The sequence below is a fragment of the Eulemur rufifrons genome, chromosome 2 (genome assembly GCF_041146395.1).
Source record: "Eulemur rufifrons isolate Redbay chromosome 2, OSU_ERuf_1, whole genome shotgun sequence".
NCBI lineage: Eukaryota > Metazoa > Chordata > Mammalia > Primates > Lemuridae > Eulemur > Eulemur rufifrons.
This window is the reverse complement of record NC_090984.1, coordinates 75,138,064-75,160,131: the sequence shown is the minus strand read 5'-3', so window position 1 is coordinate 75,160,131 and position 22,068 is coordinate 75,138,064. Positions and strand designations below refer to the sequence as shown.

Sequence of the window (22,068 nt, the reverse complement as noted above, 5' to 3'; positions counted from 1 at the left end):
AGAGTGCAGGAACCTTTGAATGTGAATGTGTTAAAGAGAGTGAGTTGAAGTAAAACAATAGAATTATTTTACAAACACATAACAGAAAACTCTTTCAAGGCCATAACGCAGCATGGAAGTGAAGCCCACAAATAAGTGAGCATGAAGTTGGTTGAACAGTAAAACCCCAGGCTCCTGTTGTTGGATAAATTATCTGATGGTGTAATACAAGAAACAACCATAGAACAATATGTTTTCACTAACAAAGAATATTCTTCAAAGACATTCTCAATCCAGCACTTGAGCCACTGTATTCTACATTATCAAAATAGAAAGAAAAGTAGGAAAATCCCCAGACTTCATGAATAACTACAGAAAGTATTTTCTGCAAATACAGAGACACATGGCATCTTTAAAGATCTATTGAAATCTATAAATATCTTTTAAAAAACTAGTTGGTGATGAGTCTAACCTAAAAATTTAATTTTAATACCACACATTAAACGAGAATTTACGAGAGACATAATGGCAACTCGAATGTAGAGCTAGTCTAACATTCACCATATTTGAACTGTACGTAGTACGGACTGAACAGAAGACCCAGAAGAAGGTGACTTCAACATATGGAATCCTACCTTAAATACTGCCACAGCACACTAAGTTTCCTGTATCATAACAGTCCCTACCCATACAAAGCCACTCTATCTTTATACTACTACCAGTACTAGACACCAAATTGGTGCTCACTACATTGAATCCATGAATTTCTGAGTATCTTAATCCCTGCTAATCTGCATATTTAACAGGGCAACAACCATCTCTCTCTTGTTTGTTGCAGAGTCTTTAGATCCTACCATTATTTCTTACATAGGAAGAGTTTTATCAATAAATATTTGTTGAATGAATGAATCAATGAGTTAAAGATGCTAAACTTGACAAGAAGAAAAGAGGACCAGCCTAGAGAGAAGAATCTTTTTCTCTTTATCTACTCTGATAAATGATTTCACTATGGCTTATTGAGAAAAAAGTTGAGATATTATTAAGAAAAAATGAGGGGTAAAAGAAATTTAAAATTATAGTCAAGATTAAGGAACTCAGAGTTGAAAGATCAGATTAGCTTCACCCTTACAGAACAGTCTCTGCCTAGAATTTGTAGCCACATGTTACAGAAGCAGTTGTGAAAAGGAAACCAAAAAAGAATTAACTCAGCAATTTTGAAATTACTTATCAGTCAAATGCCACCTAAAACCTAGAATAAATACTAAGAAAATGCTAATTTCCTTATCTGCAATAAATAAAATGAATTCCTATTATACAATACTCTCAATCATCAATTGCACAAATGGAAAATTTAAGTACATTTCATTGTTTCTCAAGAAAGAAAATATGTATATAATTTCAAGTGACATAGAAAGGGGCTCTTAACCTAGTATTCTTTACTATAGTATTTGAATTATAAGATTGCTTAAAGAAACAAAAAATGTCAGTCTAAAACATAGTCACCAATGAACTAATCATGTATATAATTTACACTATTCAAATAATTCTCTACTTAACACCAGCACAGACTAATAGACAGTTAAACCAATACAGAGATAGCTATATCTTTGGCCATGTTGTCAACTCCTTTATCATCATTTTGGCATTACAAACATAATGTATTTCTATAGTAAAGTGAAACAAATTTCATTTATAAAAATTAGGATTTTATGAAGTCAAGGAAAATAAAGTTGGATAACTTTTAGAATCAAATTCATTGCTGCTGATAAATAAGGATCTGGCAAAATTAAACCACTTTACAAATGAAAAAAAAATTCTGGAAGGATATTTCAAATAAATTTTTAATTATCTAAAAGATTGAGAACGGCCTTTGGGAAAATGGTTTAAGTTTGATTTTTGTATATTTTTGTTTGTTTGGGTTTTTTTGCTTGTTGTTTTTTCCCCAGAAATTAACCTTCTTAGGAAGGGGGAATAGGGAGTGACTGCTAATAGATATGGAGTTGCTTTGGTGATAATGAAAATATTCTTAAATTAATGGTGGCAATGGCCACAGAAAAAACATTAAATTGTATAATAAAAGGGTGAATTATTCTGGTATGTGAACTATATGTCAATTAAAAAGTGGGAGATATATGCTAGTCTTCCATTATCACTTAGAAATATTCATAGTTAACTTTTTTACCTATAATAATCTCTTATATTTCAGTCTTTATTATTATGAATCATTACATGTACAAGGTAAGAAGTTTCAAACTCTATAAAAAAGATAAGATTGGATATCATTTGACTCTCCCACCCTTGCAAAAAATGTTAACTGATAAATATGCATTTTTGTGTATCTGCATATGTGTGAATGTATATATTTTACACAAGGATAACATTATATACACCATGACTTTCATTCCTATATAACCACACATTTTCATCAGCTTTCTTTATCAACAAATTTAGACCTATTTCATTTACTGAAAGAGCAGCACAGTATTCCATTAAGAAACCTGTCCACTATTGATGAATACTTAGGTTGTATAAAGTTTTGTATATTATGTTTTTGCTATTATAGGTCATAATACTCTAGTAAACATTCTTGTAATTACATTTTATCTGTGCAGCTATATCTATGGGATAATTCTGAAGCCATACCTGTATCCTATTACTTTCAATAATGTTAAAGTACAATACAAAGTACTATCTGAAGAACAGTAGTCTGTAATTATACTATCCTCTCTGGTTCATTATGTATCGTTAAATAGTCATCCCTTAATCATGATGATGATAATAAAGCAGTCTGTATCTTAGAAAACTACGAATGGAAATAGTACAAAAAGAGTATCCTTAAAGCTGGATCATCAAAAATTAAACCAACAATTGATTACGTTTGATTAAAATCTTTTATCTGGAAATAGTCAATTTCAATTTTTGCAGCTAAAACAAAGAAAAAAATGAAAATCATGAGGAACATTCTTTAATTTGGTCCAAATAAAAGGACAAAAGGAGGAAATGAGGAAAACTGTAATTTCTTGTGTGTACCTGTGTGTGCACACACTTGTGTGAAGGGTTAGAGAATTGATATAAAAGGATAACATGATTCAGTTTTTGTTTCTTTGTTTTTGTTTGGTTGCTATCGTTGGTTTAGTCAGACCGTGTACTCCAATTAAGGTTCCCAGCAGTGATGTAGAGTAATGGTATTTTATAATTCAACACTGCTTAATCAAAATGTCACTTTAGTCTGTCACTGGTTTCACTTCAAAAAGCTGGGAGTTATCTCAATTAAAAGTGAGTCTTTAGAGCACTTTGCAGATTCCATGCAGAATCATACCATAAATGCTCTACCCAAATTGAAAAAGACAGAGAAGAGAGTGCTATTTTTATAGCTCTTGCTATATTCTATTTTTGCTGATAACCTTCCAGCTCAATGATTTTTCCCTCTGAAGAATCATCTGAAGAGGTTACAAATGATATATTACATTACCGTATATTCTCCTTGTTCATGATTATGAACAATCTATTGCTGATTTTAATTAAATAATAGCAATGATACTTCCACAAAAGGATTAATTTCAGAATAATTAACCAGTCATTCAAATTTCAGTCCACTTTGCTTAAAAGTACAATGTCTTGGTTTATATTTAAAAGATTAAATATTCTAAAGTATTCTTATCTAGTAAAATATATGGGTTATGTGCTACCCATACTAAAGTAAGGGACAAAGGTTATTTTGAAATATGAATGTCTGAAGCTCAAGGTATTTGACATCAGATATCTTATATGCAGAGGCCCAAGAACCATTTCCTTCTTGACAATTCAGAAGCTTCTTGTTGCATATGTAATTGAATAAACTAGTTACATTATACTAGAGGAAGCAGGAACATTGGTTAACCACACTGCATTATTTTCTTCACAGGCTGGCACCAGCTTCCTTCCAAATGGAATGCTGAGTTGTGATGTCACCATTATTAATAAATTTTAGAGAACTCTAACCAAAAACTTATTATAAAACAGAGACTTTCAGATTCCCATCACCACTCTTTTGAAGTAAGCTAACAAAGAATGTGTGAGCCTGCCCAGTCTCATAAAATACAATAATAACACAAGTAGATGTTATCCACAGTTATCAATTAAGACTGGAAAGTCAGGGCTACATATTGTTTTTTTGTTTGGTTTTTTACTTCTTTACGCAGCTTTATAGAAAAGATACTGAAAATTTATTATTAAAACTGATGCTAAATCACTTACCATAGGGTGCATACAAAAATAAATGCATTAGGTTGGAATTTCCTATAAAACATAGGTATGTTTGGTTACTTGTCTGATATGTCACTTAGTAGGAAATCGAACACAGAATTTTTTTCCAAAATCCTCACAGGAATTAATTTTGGCTGTTTTATTTTTCAAATGGAAGATTCTTTATTCAATGATTGCAGGGATGCTCTGGTCCTGAGGGAAAAGCAATGAGCCTTTAGGTAGAAGGAAGGCTGAGCATGAATAGCAGAGCTGACCCTGTGCTGAAACAGACTCTCAAAACTTACCCAGTTCACCCCAGGCCAGGGGTTTATAACTTCCTTCCTCTAACTAAAACCACTCTTAAAACTGAGTTCATTATTATCCCTACAACCTTAAAATTAAATGATAGTAGAAAGCTAAAAATGAGGTTGACAGGAAAATATGGATTTATCACTATCAAAAAAGACTATGATTTCTAGAAATGGGTAAATCACAATGGATAGTTCTATACCTCAAAAGATTGAAAAATAGATGAATGATAATGAATACAAAAGCTACAATAATTATTCGCACTTGTATGATCTCTATTTTACAAAGAGAAAAAGAGGCTAGCTAAGAATTTTAGAAAAACTTTATCTAAATTCAGCCATTATCATTTTCACTTCTACAGTTTTACTACACTGTATTTTATTAAAAAATGAATAAAAGATTGTATCTTCACAGCCTTTTAGCTTAGAATTTATTCATAATCTTCTTTTAAAGTGTGAAAATTCTGAACAGTACAATATACAGCATGCATATCAGCAGAGATTTAGTATTTGATAAAAATAAGCTTATGCAAAAGTATCTATATATTCATGTACATATATGGCCTCTTACTGTTCTGTTATAATAAGACAAAGCTTGGCATATACAAATATTACAGGCATTAACTTCTCATGAAAAAACAGACAGATGTAATTTTATTTGTAGTAAAATTTTATTAAACCTACTCATTTCAAAGGTTTTACAGTAAGACTGTGGCTTGATAGTTTTCAATTTGTTCCTCTAAAATAACAAAACTTGCTAAGAAATCTTAAAACAAGAAACAGTGATTATCAAACCAAAATATTAAAATTTTACTAAAGCTATATTCACTTTTGAATTTCACATTGAGAAGAGCAGCTTTTCATAGAAAATAATTCTGAAATAAAGGAAGGGAGGGAAGAATAGAAGGAGAGAAAAGACAGAAGGAAGGAAGAGATAAATAAGCCAAGCAGTGCCTTGACTCCTACTAAGCAAGTTCAGAGATGTAAATATGGCACAAGTCCAAAAAATTATAACTGAAAAGAACTACGTAAACTTAGAAGCATCTTCCCCAGGAGAGGATTAGGGAGAGTACAGTACATTGATCTCTCCTGAGCTCTCCTCCTTTCTCTCTCTCTCTCTCTGTCTCTGTCTCTCTCTCCTCTCTCTCTCTCTTCTCCCCTCCCCCTCCCACCTTCTTTTTTTTTTCTCTCTTCCCCTACTTCTTCCTCCCTTTCCCTCTCTTTCATGGTCTTTCTCCAGCCTTTGGACTTGGTGTTGTTATGATGTGAAGCTACAGTGATCCACCCTTCCAAATCTAGGATAGGAATCAATGGAGAGGAATTAGATCTTGGTTTTTTAACTCGTTCAGTACTGAGTCAAGCTATGCCTGAAGATAACCCTGCTACTAGTTTTGTGAACCAAGAAATCCTTTTGATGCTTGAGGAAATTTGAATTGCATTTTCCACTTGCTACTAAATGAGTCCTAAGTGGTACAACCATATTTTCTAGCTTTAACTCTAGGTGCTGAAACCAAAAATCTTATGCTGTAAAATGCTGGTTACAGACCATGAACTCTAACAAGCTTGAAAACAGTCACATAATTCCATTTGTCTCACTCTTTTACATATTATTCACTTGTAGGACTCAACTCCTCCTTGGACTACTATATATAGAATTTATCATTTCAGCTTAAAATCACATGGCATATCTTTAAATAATTATTGATAGCACCAATTTGGCCAGAATGAGTACTACCTCCATCTACATTCAGCGTGCATAGATCCTCTCCAAGAAGCACTGATCATCCCATAGTACTGATTACCCCAGCCAAGAAAGTTTTGTGTTATGTGCTTTGAATTAGTTTGACAGAGCTGGTACTTCCCATTCCCAATAGAGACTGTATTTCATAGAGGGCATAAGGGTACACACAAAAGAAGAAAAATTTTCAGAATGATATCAAATTATTTTTCAGAGGTTTTCTTTTCATATTTCAAAGATTATGATTCTTTTTTGTGCATCCTCAAATATTAAAAAATACTGTCATTAAAATGTAAACAATATACATGTAATGACTATAAAAAATGAAACTAGTTTCTACTGCTACATATAAATAAATTTTAGTGCTTTATAGCCACATTCCAAACCCAATATTTATTTATTAATGTATGTAGGTATGTATGTATCAGTTGATTCAACCAGCACCTCTTGAGTACATGCTTTGTACCAAAAGTGATATATTTCACCAAAATTCCCTATCTTGCTTTTAAATTGGCCTTGAATCTGCTTCTTTTCTTTAACATAGACACTTGAGAGACAATTATTTATTCCATGTTTTCAAATTGTAATGCTACAGACAACACTTGGAATTGAGGAAACTTTATTTCCCCAACATCCCTGGGAAAATTTGGTTATCAGTTACACATATTGATTTGCCTATTTAGTTTGATCACAATAAAATAATAAGCACTAGAGTCATATACTCATATGGCTACTTAGACAATTACTTTAATTTTCAATTTAAAATTCAAAGAAATAAAACTATTAAAGAGATAAGCATAAATGGCAAAAGAAACAAGTTAGCATAAATTAGTCTAAAGAACTACAAGGTCAATTTTCCCAAACAAACAAAAAAAGTACTCATTTCTCCTCAATTCATTGAACATGTACTGAATAAGAGGAGAAGATTTGCCACAAAACTAATTATGTATACAAAGTTCCCTTCCAAGACACTAACTGAATCTTTGTGTTTGTAATTTATATTATTTTTCTTTGTAAGATCTCAAAAGTTATATAGTTTCAAAACCCCAAACACCTTGGATTGGTGTTGCCTATTTCCCAACCATGTCCTAAAGACCATACGTTATTTGAGATGTTGTTTTTAACATATGATCCAAGCGGGTTTACTGATGTTTACTTACTCTAGATCTGAAAGATAGTTTCTTTTTAATTCATTTTTTTTAAAAACTCACTGGATTAATCTGTGAAGAAAAGTATTGCCTTAATACTATCTTAGAGGATTCCTTCAGTCATGGATCTCAACAGAGTAAAGTAGAAAGAAATTTACAAGCTGAAAATCTACTGAGGCCAAATATTACATTCTGATATGTAAGATATAAAGATATTTATTATTTTAAAAAGAGAAATTGTACTATACATATAAAAATATTTGCAGTTATCCTTTACATATAATTGTAATTTTCTCACTTTCAATATATATTATATATATATAAAAATAATAATTGCTAGTGCTGTTTGAACATTCCATTATTTGCCAATGTGTGACATGCTGTAAATACATTATTTCACTTACTCCTCACAACAAGCCTCTGGGATAGACATCAACATTAGCCTCATTTTTATAAGGAAACTGATACATATTATGCAAAGAAAATCAATTCTTATGCACTGCATGTAAGATATATAGTATATATTACATATAGCAACATACATATATTGCCAAATGCAGCAGGTAGAATAGATACCTGGTTATTTTATAATTTACTAGTAGAAATTTCAAATAATTACCACAACACACATTACCTATCTTATATTAAGCTCTAAAATCACAGAAAGAAATACCAGAAAGAAAATGTAAATAAAGTATTTTATATTCAATATAATACAGAGAGGCTTTCAAATCTACAACAATTATAAAATACTTCTGAAGAAAATATTTAGTTGAACATGACATGCATTGCCATGCACCCTCACAAATATATATATCTCTTTTCTAAAAGTAAAAAAGACACTGAAGTCAACTATACTCATCTTTAAGTATTATTTGCTAATAAATAGTAGTAATCAGAAAGTTAGAAAATCACCATTATTGCACTACCTGTGGCTTACACTCTGCACCGTATTATACCTGTAACAGTAAGTTAAATTCCTGTAGAGTAATTTGATACATAAATGAGAACATTATTAAATAACATGAGGTATGTGTCAAGTCTCCTTGTAAAGTAACGTTGCAATCTAGATTTAATTTACAGAAGAAATGAATAGTAAATACAAATCACTAAAATATAATTAGAAGATAAAATGAAATCCTGGAGAAAGGACACAATGTCACATGGAACTAAACCAAGCCCAAATATGACTTGGAGAAACAAAGCCAACTTCTCTCTTGGGCTTTAGGTGAATGGCATCACCCCCACCATAAGAAGACAACATTTTTAGAGAAGCTTCTTTAATGCAGTGATAAGTTGCTACATTAGAAAACAGGCTAATCCAAATTACTTATCAATTACATTCAGTCATGTTAGGAAATATCTTAGGAAAAGGCACCTACTGAAAAATCAGCAAACACTTCCAAAGGTTTAAAAAAATAATATATTCTGCCTCAAAACTCCATGAATCCATGAATCAAGGGGCAGCATGCTTAGCTATAGTATATATTTAACAAGTATTTGTTGAGAGAGTTTTGGAAAAGAGAGCCAAGGTTTTCTTTCAAAAGAGGCATAGAGGCTTGCTATGTCCCATTACCCAAGGTGGGTGTCTCAGTTATCTATTCCTACCCTATAAATTAGTGGCTTAAAGTAACAACCATTTTATTTGTTGATTTTGTATAGGTCAGCAATTTAGGCTGGCCTCCGCTGGATGATTCTTCTGCTGGTCTCAAGGAGGGCTACTCACGTGACTATAATTACCTGGAGGCTCAAATGTGATTAGATGGTCTAAAGTGGACTCATCCACATGTCTAGCCACTGGTGCTGGCTCTCAGCTGGGCCACTTGTCCTCAGCAGAGGAACTGGGCTTCTGCACATGATGGTAACATCTTTCAAGGAGGGCAAGAGTGAAAGCTACATCGCCTCTGGACGATTAGGCTTAGAAGTTACATCATCACTTCTGCTATACCCACTGTTCAAAGCAAGTAACAAGGCCAGCCCGGATTCAATGGGAAGGGAAACAAGCATCTATTTTTGATGGGAAGAGCTGCAATGAATTTGTGGCTATTTTGCATTCACCACAGGAGGTAGGAAAGTAGATCACAAATAGGAGCACATCACAGTGCTTATTCTAGAAAAAAGTTTTCTTTGTTGACAACATGTACATCTAAAATTAAGCACAGATTTTGGCTGACCGTCATCAGGCCCCTCTGTCATTGAAATGAGAACATTGATTCAAGCTGAAGACATAAGATTGTCACGACTTCTTTCTGGCCCTGTGCCAAAGGGAGGCAGTAAGGGGGGTAACACCTGACGTATTTATTAAGGACTGCAACAGAAGTCTGCACAAATAACATGGCAAAGTAGTACAAGGTGAGTGGAAGGTAGAGCCTGAGGAGACAAACACCAGGATGTTAATGAAGGACAGAGTGATCCCGAATTTCCACCCCATCCTAACATTGCAGTTTGCTCTGATTCTTCTGCATCCGGAAAAGTGTTAAAGGGACTATTTGTTTTATTAATCACATACAGCATACCTGCCAATTTAAATGGCTTGCAAGTCCCTTTTGCAGATGGGAATTGGGAATTAAAGAGAGTAAAACACCCAAAATAGCACAGTCTAGTTTATCAAAATGTTTTAGTATATACTTATATCCCAGACTTAGGATGCAAATATTATCTTAATACAAAAAGCCACAAAATCCCCTAATGGATAACCATAAACCCTGTACATAAACTTTCCATAAAACATGGCAATACATACAGCACCATAAGGCACAAGAGAAATTAAAAATATAATATATTTATACATCATAGGATGTTCACCATCCTTGAGAAATCTAAAACACATTTATATAATAATCAACAAAAAAGCCATAAGATGAGGAAATAAAGGGAAATGTCCTAGGCACAGTAAACAGAGCATCTTCTTTAGAATAAAAAATATTTAGATTTGAAGTCTAGCCCTATTGTCTATTAGTTGCATAATCATGAACAAGCCTATTAACTGCCCTCTAAAAAATGAAGACAATCATGACTAACTAAACTGTAGAGTTACTACTAAGCAGTAGAGAAGCAAAAACCAACAGTGCCAGGCAAAGAGTACCTTCTCAGAAAATGATGGTGCTGCTAATGATCTTCATCATGCATTATATATTATCCAAGAGATACGAACATCTTTTAGTGCTCTTCTCATAAAACACATAGACCAAAAGCTCATGTGTTTTACTCAGAGGATGAGGCCTTAGACTTTCACTCAGCCTCAGGCTCTTATGTTACAAACATGTCTAACAATCTTGTTATTTTGTTAATAAGTTCCTATCAGTGAGTTAAAAAGGAAATCAGATACACTGATAAAAGTTAGCTATATAAAAGCAAGGGAGATTTTTAAAAAATCACACAGCAAAACTAGAAAGGAAAAAAGGTGGGGAAAATTTAGTATCAGAATAAATTGCCTTGAACATGTAATGAATTGGTTCCTGAAGGCTTTCTGCAATCACTAGCCTACATAATGAAGGCGTTGTTAAAAAAATAACTATATTTAGACTTGGTATATAAATCTTGATAACTATTTGCATATATATTACATGTAAAACTTTTAATAATCATTTTTAAACATGATGCCTAAAAAGAATAACATTCAAGATTATGGACAATGTTGATAACCAAAAGACTCATTCTGCAAGGAAGGCAGCTAATGGACGTTCAGTTGTCATTTCCTTCTGTATTCAAATCATTTTTCCCCTTGTTAGAAATTAGACAACTTCCTATAGAGACTGGGGATACTACGAGGAGCCTAATCATCAATTTTATTAATGGAGAAGGCAATACAAATTAACTTACTAAATATTCTAGAAATCAATATCATCTATAGGCAAAGGTGTGAAAATGTCATCAAGACTGATTTAGGACTAGGGCTGCAATTTGAAAGAATATTTGTTTCTCATTCTACATTGCAACTTTTCCACAGTGACATCTATGCCATTTTGGCTTTTGTGTCTCAAAGGAGAAATGTTTAGTGTAGTGTCTAAGTATGCATTAAATGTCAAATACATGTTTGTTAAAGGAATTAAAGAATGGCCTTGAGTGATTCTTGTCTGGATCAGAGAGCTCATGACGAAGCCAGCCAATCACCTCAGGAATAGGTGAAACTTTACTCTTCTCACCTTGCTCCATTTCATTGTTTTTTTTATTTATTATGAATGAAAAAATTAAAAAGTATGTTATTAATACTTTTCTCTCACCATTTAGTAGGAAAGAATTAAGTAATTTGGTCATAATGAGTAAACCATCTGGTTTGAACTTTGAGAAAATGGTCTCGTGTATCTTTATTAATGTCTAAACTGATAATAGTAAATATTTTTAATTTTGTGACCAATTTTGGGTTGGCCAGTTGTACGAAGCATCTTGAAGAGGTATATGTTAAGGACTCCTATGTTGTGTTCAAGTTCAGCAGGAAAGAAGGCATTGAACAAATTGTAGCAGCTAACATGAGAGAGCAAGATGAAAAGTTACGGAATGTACCTGCTTTCTCTGTCCAAAAGCAAGGAAACAATGGCCCTGCTCAACTCTACACTAGTCAACACACACTGGTTTTTGACATTGATACTACACGTCAATGAAAGTGTGACAAACCAGAACCTGTCCAGAAGAGAGTGATGATAAAGACTAATGATAGCTGACATTTATTGAGCTTAAAAGGTAAAAGGGATTTGAAAACATGACCAAAAAACTGCCCCAAACCAGTTTAGGTTCAGGATATGTTTAATCATAAGTGGACCAATTGTGTGTGGGATCTCAAAAAACTCATTCCAAATATTTGAAGTACTTTCATCAGGTAATAGATTATTGTGTTGCCTCCTCCTAGGTAAAAATTAATTAGAAGCTACAGGCTAGGCATGGTAGTGCATGCCTGTGGTCCCAGCTATTCCAGAAGCTGAAGTGGAAAGATTGCTTGAGCTCAGGAGTTCCAGGTTGTAGGGTACTATGATGACTGCACCTGTGAAAAGACACTGCATTCCACCATAGACAATGTGGATTGACCTTGTTTCTAAAAAAAATAGATAAATATTAATAAATTAAAAAAGAAGTTACAGGATACCAGAGTTTTGTCTCAACCCAAAAGAGAAAATTATGACATATATATAAAAGTGGAATAATCTACTTTCAGTGGTGTGATTTTGGAATCACTGAAAGTACTCAAGCTTAGTTGAGATGACCACCTGGCAGAGATGCTTCAGAGAACTATTGAGATTGAATATATGTCAGGAGGACTTAAAGGTTTCATAAATTCCATGTCCATCAGGGGTTTAAATGAATTTAAATTTGAATGTTTTTATTCAAGTCATGCACTCTCCAGTATAGCAGAGATCCTACAGCCTATGATTTCTTATACCCAGCCAAATTGCCTGCTTCACATCTTCTGCCTGGTTTTTAAAGACACTGATCTATGTGCCCCCTGGTGTGGATGGACTTTAGTATTCCCTGAAACTCTGAGGTTCTATGATCTCAACCATAGACTTTGAAGTGATACAATTATCATTTCCTCTATAGTTTCTTTCTTCACACTCATGCTAAGTAATGATGAGGTGATGATGATGATGGTGATAATGATAATAATAGCTAAGTGCCTAATGCACTATATCACTAAAACCTCCAGACAGCTTTATTCCATAGCTCATCCTAGTGGCCTCATTCATAGTTGAGGACACTGAGGCTCAGAGAGGTTCAAAGACTTGTTCAAGGTTACATAGGGCTTACATACAGGTGTGTGGAATCCCAAAGTTCATGCTTCTAACTACTGCAAAATACCAACCCCTACAAAACACAACCATGATTTCTGCCTAATTTCTTTTCTCTCCCCTACTGCAAAGCATGAAACATCAAAATAGAATTAAAAATGTCAGATAATAAAATACTTTCAAGAATTTTCATTTGTTTACATTTTTCATATTACTAAGAAAACAAGTTCCTTGAGGTCGGCACCCAATGCCTGGTTATATGTTGTTAAAGTGCCTGACAACTGAGCAGTCAACATATGGCAAATATCCCAACAGAATTTATATAAATAATCTCAAATTTTCAATCTAACATTAGGTTTATATCCATTGAATATGGAATTTCAAATTAAAATGCCTGTAAATACTAGTAATATCAGCATATTTTTCATGTGGAATAGAGCATAAGTACTACTCAATGTAGTTAGTGTTCAATGTTCCCATATAATTTTATGCACTTTATGCTGCTATGCAAATGCCTAAATACTACAAAAATAAGTGCACATAAATCATTTAATAACCTGACGAATTTTCACACTATGGGGAAAAATAATAAAAAAGAAAGCTAAGGAATAAGAAAAATATCACAACCTGTCCTTTTAAAGAAGATGAGAGAAAGTTTGGTTTCATGGTGACATAATTGATATACTCCCATCAGTAAATCACTTTAATGCAAATATCCTATAACTTTGGAGGTAACACTACTAAGATCCATGAAAAACCTACTTTAAGACAAGAAATGAGGAATCAAAATGGAGAGTACAACTGAAGTTTGTCCTGCAAGGCTCTGTAGCACTTTTTCAAAAGAGCTGCACAGGGTGAAGTGAAAACAGATTAAGATAAACAGCACCGCCCCATGTTGACTTCCATCCCTGATTAAATATACAATTTCTGATTGAGTGTATATCCAACTAATTAGTTGTCTTTCATTCTTTTTCTAAGAAATTAGAAACTGCTCCCAGACTTTGTTAAAAGTATTGTATAACCTTAATCATTTTTCCTATTACTTCTTTTCTAGAGTCATGTTTGTTGTAAAATCTAAAATAGGTTCAATATTCTATCAAAAATCTACAAATGTTCTTCACAAGGATTATAATACAAATTTCAAAATATTTCATTGGAAGATTTTTAAAGCAATAAATTATATATATGTTTCCATAAAGAAATGTAGGAACAACAGTATGAGCTTTAAGATGTGATAGCTTTCTTTTATAAAAATATAAATTTTCTAAGAAGACCCAAATTGATCAATTGGCATTTTCCTTCCAATGTGACCATGCAACTTAACAGATATTGGCCATCAAGCCAATTTCTGAGAAATAATACAAATGTAGTTTGAAGTTTAATAAAGCCTTCTCATGTGGCTTACTTGATATCAGCTAAATGATAGCACATTTATATAATCATGTAATTTAATTGTAATTCTCTATCATTCATTAACCAACTTTCTAATTAGTATTAAATTATGTTATAGTTCAGTAAAAATCACTTTGTCAGAACAGTATGAGAACACTATGATGAAAAAGTTCAAAAGCAGCCTTAGCTATCTCTGCATTCAATTCTTACATTTCTGTCTACTGTTATATTAAACTGAGTTTCCATAATGACATACAATTTATGTTGATAGAGCATAATGAAAATAATTCACCTCTAACCAGAATAGCTTCAATAATTATAAATATAATACTTCTTAATTTCACCATGCACACACCATGTAATGGACAAATTATACTGCCTTAGGTCCTAAATAGTCCTCAATGATTGAAGGATGCCACAAGAATGAGAATGTGGGCTGTAGAAATAGAATAAGTAGTCTCACTCTCAAGGTTTATTGAACAATGCAGAATATGCACATGTGTGTCTTTGGAATGATTTAGCAAAATCATCTGTTAGTCATGTCTCCTGGAGGGTCACACTCACATTCCCATCTATCAGGCCTAAATTTCTATCTTTATTCTTCAGTGAAACATAAAACTTAGAACTGATTACACTATACACAACTCTGAAGTTAATATCAATATGTTACATTTTTCTAGTAAACAGAAAATAAAAATCACCAGAATAAACTAATAGGTTAGACAGTTAAGACAGGAAGTTTCAAGTAGTTTTTTTTCTCCAACCTCAAAACTGGCAAAAATACTTAATCTTATTTATTGTAAATTTATCATCAAATAAATAACCGATTAGCTATTATATAGTAGTTTCATAGAGAGGCAGGAATATTTTTAGATATTTGCATCTCATTCCAACCACATAACAACACAGCACTAGTATCAGCAGAACGTGAGATCCCAATTTCACCAGCTAGAAAACTCAGCAAAACTACCAAGCCAAAAGTGCTTTAAGCTGCAAGAAGAAACAGAGGTACCGGTTTAAGTGGACAAAGGGAAATGATGGTCACTTATGAAAAGACGAAAAGAAGATATAACATATGATGATCATTTAAACATCAATGCCATGACCAGGTATCACTTTCACACCAAGAATCCATTTAATGACAGAGGACACAGAAAGAACAGAATTGGGGTTAGGAGTGGAAGAATTCTCACTCAGGTGTCCACAGCTCTTGCTATCTCCTCTTCAGAAAAAGGAAAGAAATCACCTCTGGCTCATATTAATCAGAGATATACCCTGATGAACTCCTCCTAAAGCAAACCAGAACAGGAATCTCATATGAGATGATTTGTTTCCTACATTAAACATAAAACAAAATACTAAAAAAAACAATGAGATGTGTGTATATGTTTTTTCATATACACTTAAGGAAAGAGGGAAGGAAAGAGGTATGCGATGAACAGAAGACTGGTGTTGCTCAAGGTCATTCTCCTCTTAAAAAGAGAAAGGAACAAAATGACTAAAAGAAATGGTTCAAGGGACAGGAATCAAGCGACAACTTCTTTGCACCTGACTACCTGTTCATGTCTGTTTCCATAGATGTCCTATTGTTCCACCTCTACTAATAGTGACTTAAAGAGGGCTTACAAAGAAAGAGGCTTTTGCTGGGAAATTTCTTATCATTACCTGATAGTCTTATCAGTGAGATAGGCCAGTGAGCCAGGCCAGTTAGCCAGGCCAGCTCTAAGGACAATACTTAACAAGGACAGTGGACTGGGATCTCTAGACTAACTTGTACACTCTCCATCTCTCCAGAAAAGGGAGAAGACAAGGCTGGCAAAAACCTTCATTATTCTGATGAACTTCTATACATGAAACTCTGTGCTAGGAACTCTATTTAGTTATGCCATTTAATCTAATTCCAATGTGGACCAATGAATGGCATTTTTAAGCAGGAATCACACCATAATCTATGTTTAGGCTTCTGAGCATTCATCATCCATTTTAATTCATTTATTTTGCCTTCTCTGAGGATGAGGGTGCAACGGGAATATTTAACCTACAAAAGATTGACCTGTTAGTGGGGAAAGGCCAGCAGAAAGTGAAATGAGGCAGGAGATGGGGAAAATATCTTATTTCCCAAGTACCTAGATTCACCACCATTTGTTCTTTCTTGGGCACGCTCTAAATAGGTATGACTTATTTGCTAACAAATATTATGAGTAGGATATTTCTATTGCAATAATATTCCGAAGTAACTTGGGGAACAAAGGAGTGTCCTTGTCAAACATTTAGAACACACAAATCAGATTTCTGTCTAGGATTTTCCGAGTGTTAAAGGAATTACAAGTAAATTCACTAAAAGATAAAAATAAAAAAAAAAAGTTAAAATAAAAGAAAAATCCTCTCTTAATTTTTCCCAAATTCTCAAGTTTTTAAAATTTTATTTATTTATTTTTTAATGCAGGCAATACGCTTTTTTTTTTTTTTTTTTTTTTTTTTTTTTTTTGCTGAATCCTCAGAGGGCAGAGTGTGGACCTGTTTTTCTGTTAAAGTGGAGTTATCTTCTGTATCCTTCATTAGTTCTTCCTAGGGCTTGAAGTCTTCACAAAACAAATCTGTCTGAAGAGTGGCCCTCATGTCCTCCTCCTTCATGTTTACCAGGCATGAGGTGGGGGAGGGATGTTAGTTGACTTCGGAGCAGTGTTTCAACTGGAGGCAAAAAGGGTATAAATGACCTGATCAAATTCAAGAGAGCAAGAGGGGAGGGGAGAAGAGGAACAAATGGGAATCTAGGAAACATACACTTGGCTTCAGGTTTTTAATCCTGATAAATCAAGCAGAATTTCAAGGCATTTTTGTAGACAGCTTATGGTCCATGTTCTTGAATATTCATTGGGGAGGGGGGGTAAGGGGGCGAGAGAGAGAGAGAGAGAGAGAGAGAGAGATTTTTTTTTTTTTTTTTTTTTTTTTTTTGCTGGCACAGGCAGGACACCACCGCCCTCCATACGCCTCTCTCCATCTCCCTCCTCTCACATCCATCCGGGCGGCCACCTCGGCCACGCCATGACGCGCCTGCTGTCTGCCAGGGGGCCCCCTGAGCTCTCCTGCCCCGCCCCAAGAAATTGTCAAAGCCAGCCTGGCAGCTGCAGTGGCAGGACCCAGCCCCCAAGCCGGCTACATACACGGCCTTGTAGCACCACCAGCCTGCGAAGGCTGCAGCAGCAGCCAAGACCAGACTCCAGAGGAGGTGTTGGGGATGTAGGCTCACAGGGACAAGGAGAGCAGCTATCGGCCAGCTCGAAGTCTGCAAATGCCATCATATGGGTATCTACAGAAACGCAGCAGCGAGTGGAGAAAAATCAATCAGCGCCCCTATACTTCCGAAGCAGCTTTAGCAAAGAGAAACCCCCAAACAGCCCCAGCCACACCGCCTCCTGGAGCAGGGCGCCCAGAGCTTGGCGCGGCCAAATCCTCCGCTGAACGCAGCCAGCAGGCAGCTCCCGAAGGCGGGAGACAAATGAGCACTCCCTTAGCTGAATTATTCAGCTCGTCTTCACTATGGAATAAAACATTGATGAGACTACTTTGGAAGTGCTTTATCTTGTTAATCTTAATGCTTTCCAGAAAGAAGTGAAATTTTCTGAACGGGTGAACGCAGAGGTGAGGGGAAAGAAAATGAGAGAAATAAAGGTGCTTTGGAAGTTAACTAAATTTGTTCTGGCTCAGCCGGCCATGGGAATCTCCATTTTAACATATCAGACCAATATGTAATTAGGCAGTTACAAATCTAACCTGCCCCTTGTAAATCAAAGCACTAAAAAGAATTTTCTAAATATCTATTACACAGACATAAAGCAAAAACAAAACAAAAACCCAAAAACGCACACACAAGCTCTTCTCTGCAAGGGAGACAATACAGCTGGGGATGGTGTTGGGTAGTGGTTAAGGTTTTAGCCTCCTTCTTCTAGATATAAAAAGGACTTCTTACATGGATTTATTCTGCTACATAAAAGGAAACCCATGCAGTTAAACATCATATCTCAACACACACATCCCTGACAATGAATTCCCTTCCACGCAAAGCAAGTCCCAAAAAAACTCCATTTAGGGTCAAAGTCTCCAGATGCGTAATTTACAGCTACTAAAAGGATCTGGCAAGCTTGTCCACAACAACAACAAAAAAAGAAAACCACCTGGCACCAGAAGTAGAGAGAGGTCAAAACGCTCTTTGGCTGAAATGATGGGTGGAAACCAAACACCCACTCACACTGCACAATCTGGAAAGGGTTGGATACCAAATGGTCCATGGCAACCATAGCCCGAAGGAAACATAGAATTTTAATCTCTGGCATCTTCAGACAGGTTAAACACGTCTAGCTCTAAAAAATATCGTTAGGGTGGAGCATATCCATATTCCCTTAGCTTTCACTACTAGATTAAGTGCTCAGGTATAAATTTCCATTCCACCTACTAGAAATCGTATTACAACATCACCGAGCAGGCGCCCTTGGATACCCAGCCCTTCCTAATGATTTTCAAAACATTAATAAGTAAAGTAGCCTGCAATGCAGATAAGACACTAGAAACAAGATCAGACGGAAACTGGGTGAGGCGAGTAGTCGTTTGCTTGTTACCTGATTCCTCTAGGGGAAAAGAGGGTCGGTCGTAGGAAGACTTTCTGCCCGCAGGTACAATCCCGGCAAGGTGGCTCCAGGTGGTTTTTACAGTCGTACGCCGAGCTCGTTCGTCACTTCTCTGCCCTTTGCCATAGCTCAGCACCCGCATCCTAGGGAGCCGGAGAGGCGGCTCCTGCCACTGCCGCCGCTGCCCGCAGGTCGCGCCGGGTGGGGGATCCGTGGCGATCGCCCCATGAAACCCGCGGCTCAGCGCCCAGAGAGCGGGCAGAGGCAGGGCGGCCAGGCACTCACACACAGATACACGCACACTCACATACGCACACTCACACACTCGCACCCGGGCGCGCGCGCACTTGTACTCACACTTGCACACGCACACACAGCACCGCACGGGGAGGGAAAAGCAAGGAGGGAACTGGTTCTTCTCACGGTCGGCTTTGAAGTCCACCAGACCGCGGGCAGCAAAAACAGCTTTCACGCATAGCCGTTTAATCACGTTTCCTTCAAGTTCTCCAACCCAAATCCATGTAATTCAAGAGCTGTTGACATTTTGGTGGGGAACAGGAAGCCAGGAAAGGGCTGAGGAAGAGTCGGGATTTTGTTAAGCAGTTTGAAAAGCAATCTTCATTACCTTGTTTGTACAGCAAACCAGCTAGAAGGGCTGAACTTTTGGCTTCAAATGCTGTGGAATGAAACGGAAATATCCCTCTGGCCAAGACAGTAAGGTCCAGGTGCACAGAAACAAGACAGCTGCAAGACCCTCTCTTGACCTTGTAATGTACCTGGAAGCAGGTTAATCCCGGCGTTTTCCAAGCCTCTGGGTAAAGCAATCCACACACCTGGGTCCACAACCCAGCGGCTTCTCCGAATCCTGACAGGAAAATGGATCTGGGCGTCTTCCGCGCTCTGCAATAACCCGGGCATGGAGGGGCATCGCCGAGTTAACACATTTGCTTCTGGGCAGTTGGATAAAAGACAGTCAAATGCATCAGATATGCGCGCGCGTACACACACGCGCGCACACACACACGCAGCTAGCTGGAAAGCAGCTTACAAAAACACTAGAGGGATGCCAAGATGACTTGAAAAGGTAGCAAACATCCAGGATCTTTCCGGAAAACGGAAAGGCCAGCAGGGAGGTTATCAAAGTCTTCTGAAGTCTTTCAACTCTTCCTCACGCTTGTGAGTGTGTGTGTGTATTTCCAGGTTTCGTTGGTCTGCCCCACCTCCGTCCAGTTGCGCTTTTTTTCCTCATATAACCAAGCGTGCAAAACAAATTATATGGGTGGGTTGTGCTCACAGTCCACAGCTCCCAAAAGTCAAGAATCCTAAGGGAGCAGCCAGCTGCGAAACCATTCACATCCTCACGGGAAGAAGGAAAAACACGCGCAAACACACGCGCACACAGGCACACGCGCACACACGCACACAGCCTGTGGTTCAGGCAGCTCTGCACACGCTCACCGCCTTCCTGCGCGCCGCTGCACACAGCGCCCCGCCCGCCGGCCGCGGCGCTGGGGCGAGTCCGCAGTTCAGGCGCGAGGCAGGCAACCGAGGTTCCGGGCTGTGGCCGAGGCTGGGGCGGGCCCCAACGCCGAGCTCCCCACGGCGGCGCGTGCTGGCACCGGCAGCCGCCTGGTCCGGAGGAACTGCGTCCCGCGCTGCAGCATGGAGGCGGCGGCGGCGGCGGGCGCGCGGCCGTGAGCCCAGCCCTCGCCGCAGTGACGGGAGCGGCCGCGCCGCCCAGACCCCGAGACTCAGACAAGACCCCGAGAATCAGATGATACCCTGGCCCGAGTCAACTAGCTCTTCTCAGCCGTCGGGCCTCCCCACCAGACGTGTTCGGAACCGATTCACACGGGGCGTGCAGAGCGGAACAGCAAAGCTCTGGGAAATCCCGGGGTTGAGGAGGCGCGCGGGGGCGTTGCAGGCAGGGGGAGGGGGAAAGGCGGAAAACCTGGAGAATGAGAGCTAACTTCCCGGGGCGTCCCCAGCTGCCTGCGAAAGGGGAATGTGCTCCTCGCCCACGGCCCAGTGGTAACAGAATAAAGTGCCACCGGGTCAGGCTGCGGCTGCTTAATGGCAGTGGGAAAAGTCATTAACTATAACGTGCTGGAAAAATCTGAGATGGACAGCTACAGACTTGGAGTTTCAGTCACCTGAGGTTGGCTTCCAGTGTCCCTTAGTTGTGGGCGGTGGTTTGCTTACTAACCAGATGAAAGCGAATTCTGAAGAGAACATTTATTTTTGGGGATTAGCTCAGCACCAGACGATTGCTGCAGTTGGACACATTTTAGTATGTCAAGGGCAGAAAAGGAGTCGTCATAAGCCAGGCCTACCTCTGAGGTCACCGGCACAGGGGAAGGGTCTGAAGCAGGAGACAGGTGCCTCGGGCGAGGAGGCTAGGCAGGGCCCCACGGAGAGGGATCTGCCCCAGGCCCTCACCTGGTTTTGCTCTAGACTCCGACAGAACTCCAGGTGCTTCTACTCCCGACCCTATCCCCCACTCCCACCAACCTGGAAAACCCAATAAGTAAAAACAAGACTTCTGCCTAAGAACCCCGGAGTGAACTCTCGCTGTTCCCTTCTGCTGGAGCCCTGAACCGCTTTTGCCTCGACGGGTTTACCAGCACGTGGTCTTCAGCCTCTACACATATTTCCCCTTTCAGCTAGGATCCTGGCTGGCCCAGACACCAGTCTGTCCCCAAAGGGAATGGAAGAGTTGGGGGTTGCAAAGGGAAAGTAGCTAATAAGGGCCTCTTCCTGGCCTACTTGGCAAAGGCTCGAGCGGTGGTGGCCTCCTTGGATAGGGCGCTCTCTCCTTTTGCTATGAAGAGAGCGCTGTCTGGCTTTATCGTTGCCCTGCCGGTGCACACACAAGCGTATACTTGAGCACACGCACGGGCTCACCCGAGCGCGCACACGTGTACCCAGGTGTAA

The 22,068-nt window shown here is 37.7% G+C and overlaps 1 protein-coding gene across 5 annotated transcripts in view; it reads right to left on the bottom strand.

Moving 5' to 3' along the window:
- Nucleotides 1-20,816, bottom strand: part of LRFN5 (leucine rich repeat and fibronectin type III domain containing 5) — a 238,722-nt gene extending 217,906 nt beyond the window's left edge. For 3 of the 5 annotated variants that reach the window (XM_069464583.1, XM_069464572.1, XM_069464582.1), the window contains exon 1: nucleotides 19,126-20,330. The gene's annotated coding sequence lies outside the window, so the exon portion shown is untranslated. Of the gene's footprint in view, nucleotides 1-19,125 lie in introns of all 5 variants that reach the window. The other 2 variants (XM_069464584.1, XM_069464581.1) reach the window with 1 other exon arrangement.
- Nucleotides 20,817-22,068: the final 1,252 nt, after the last annotated feature.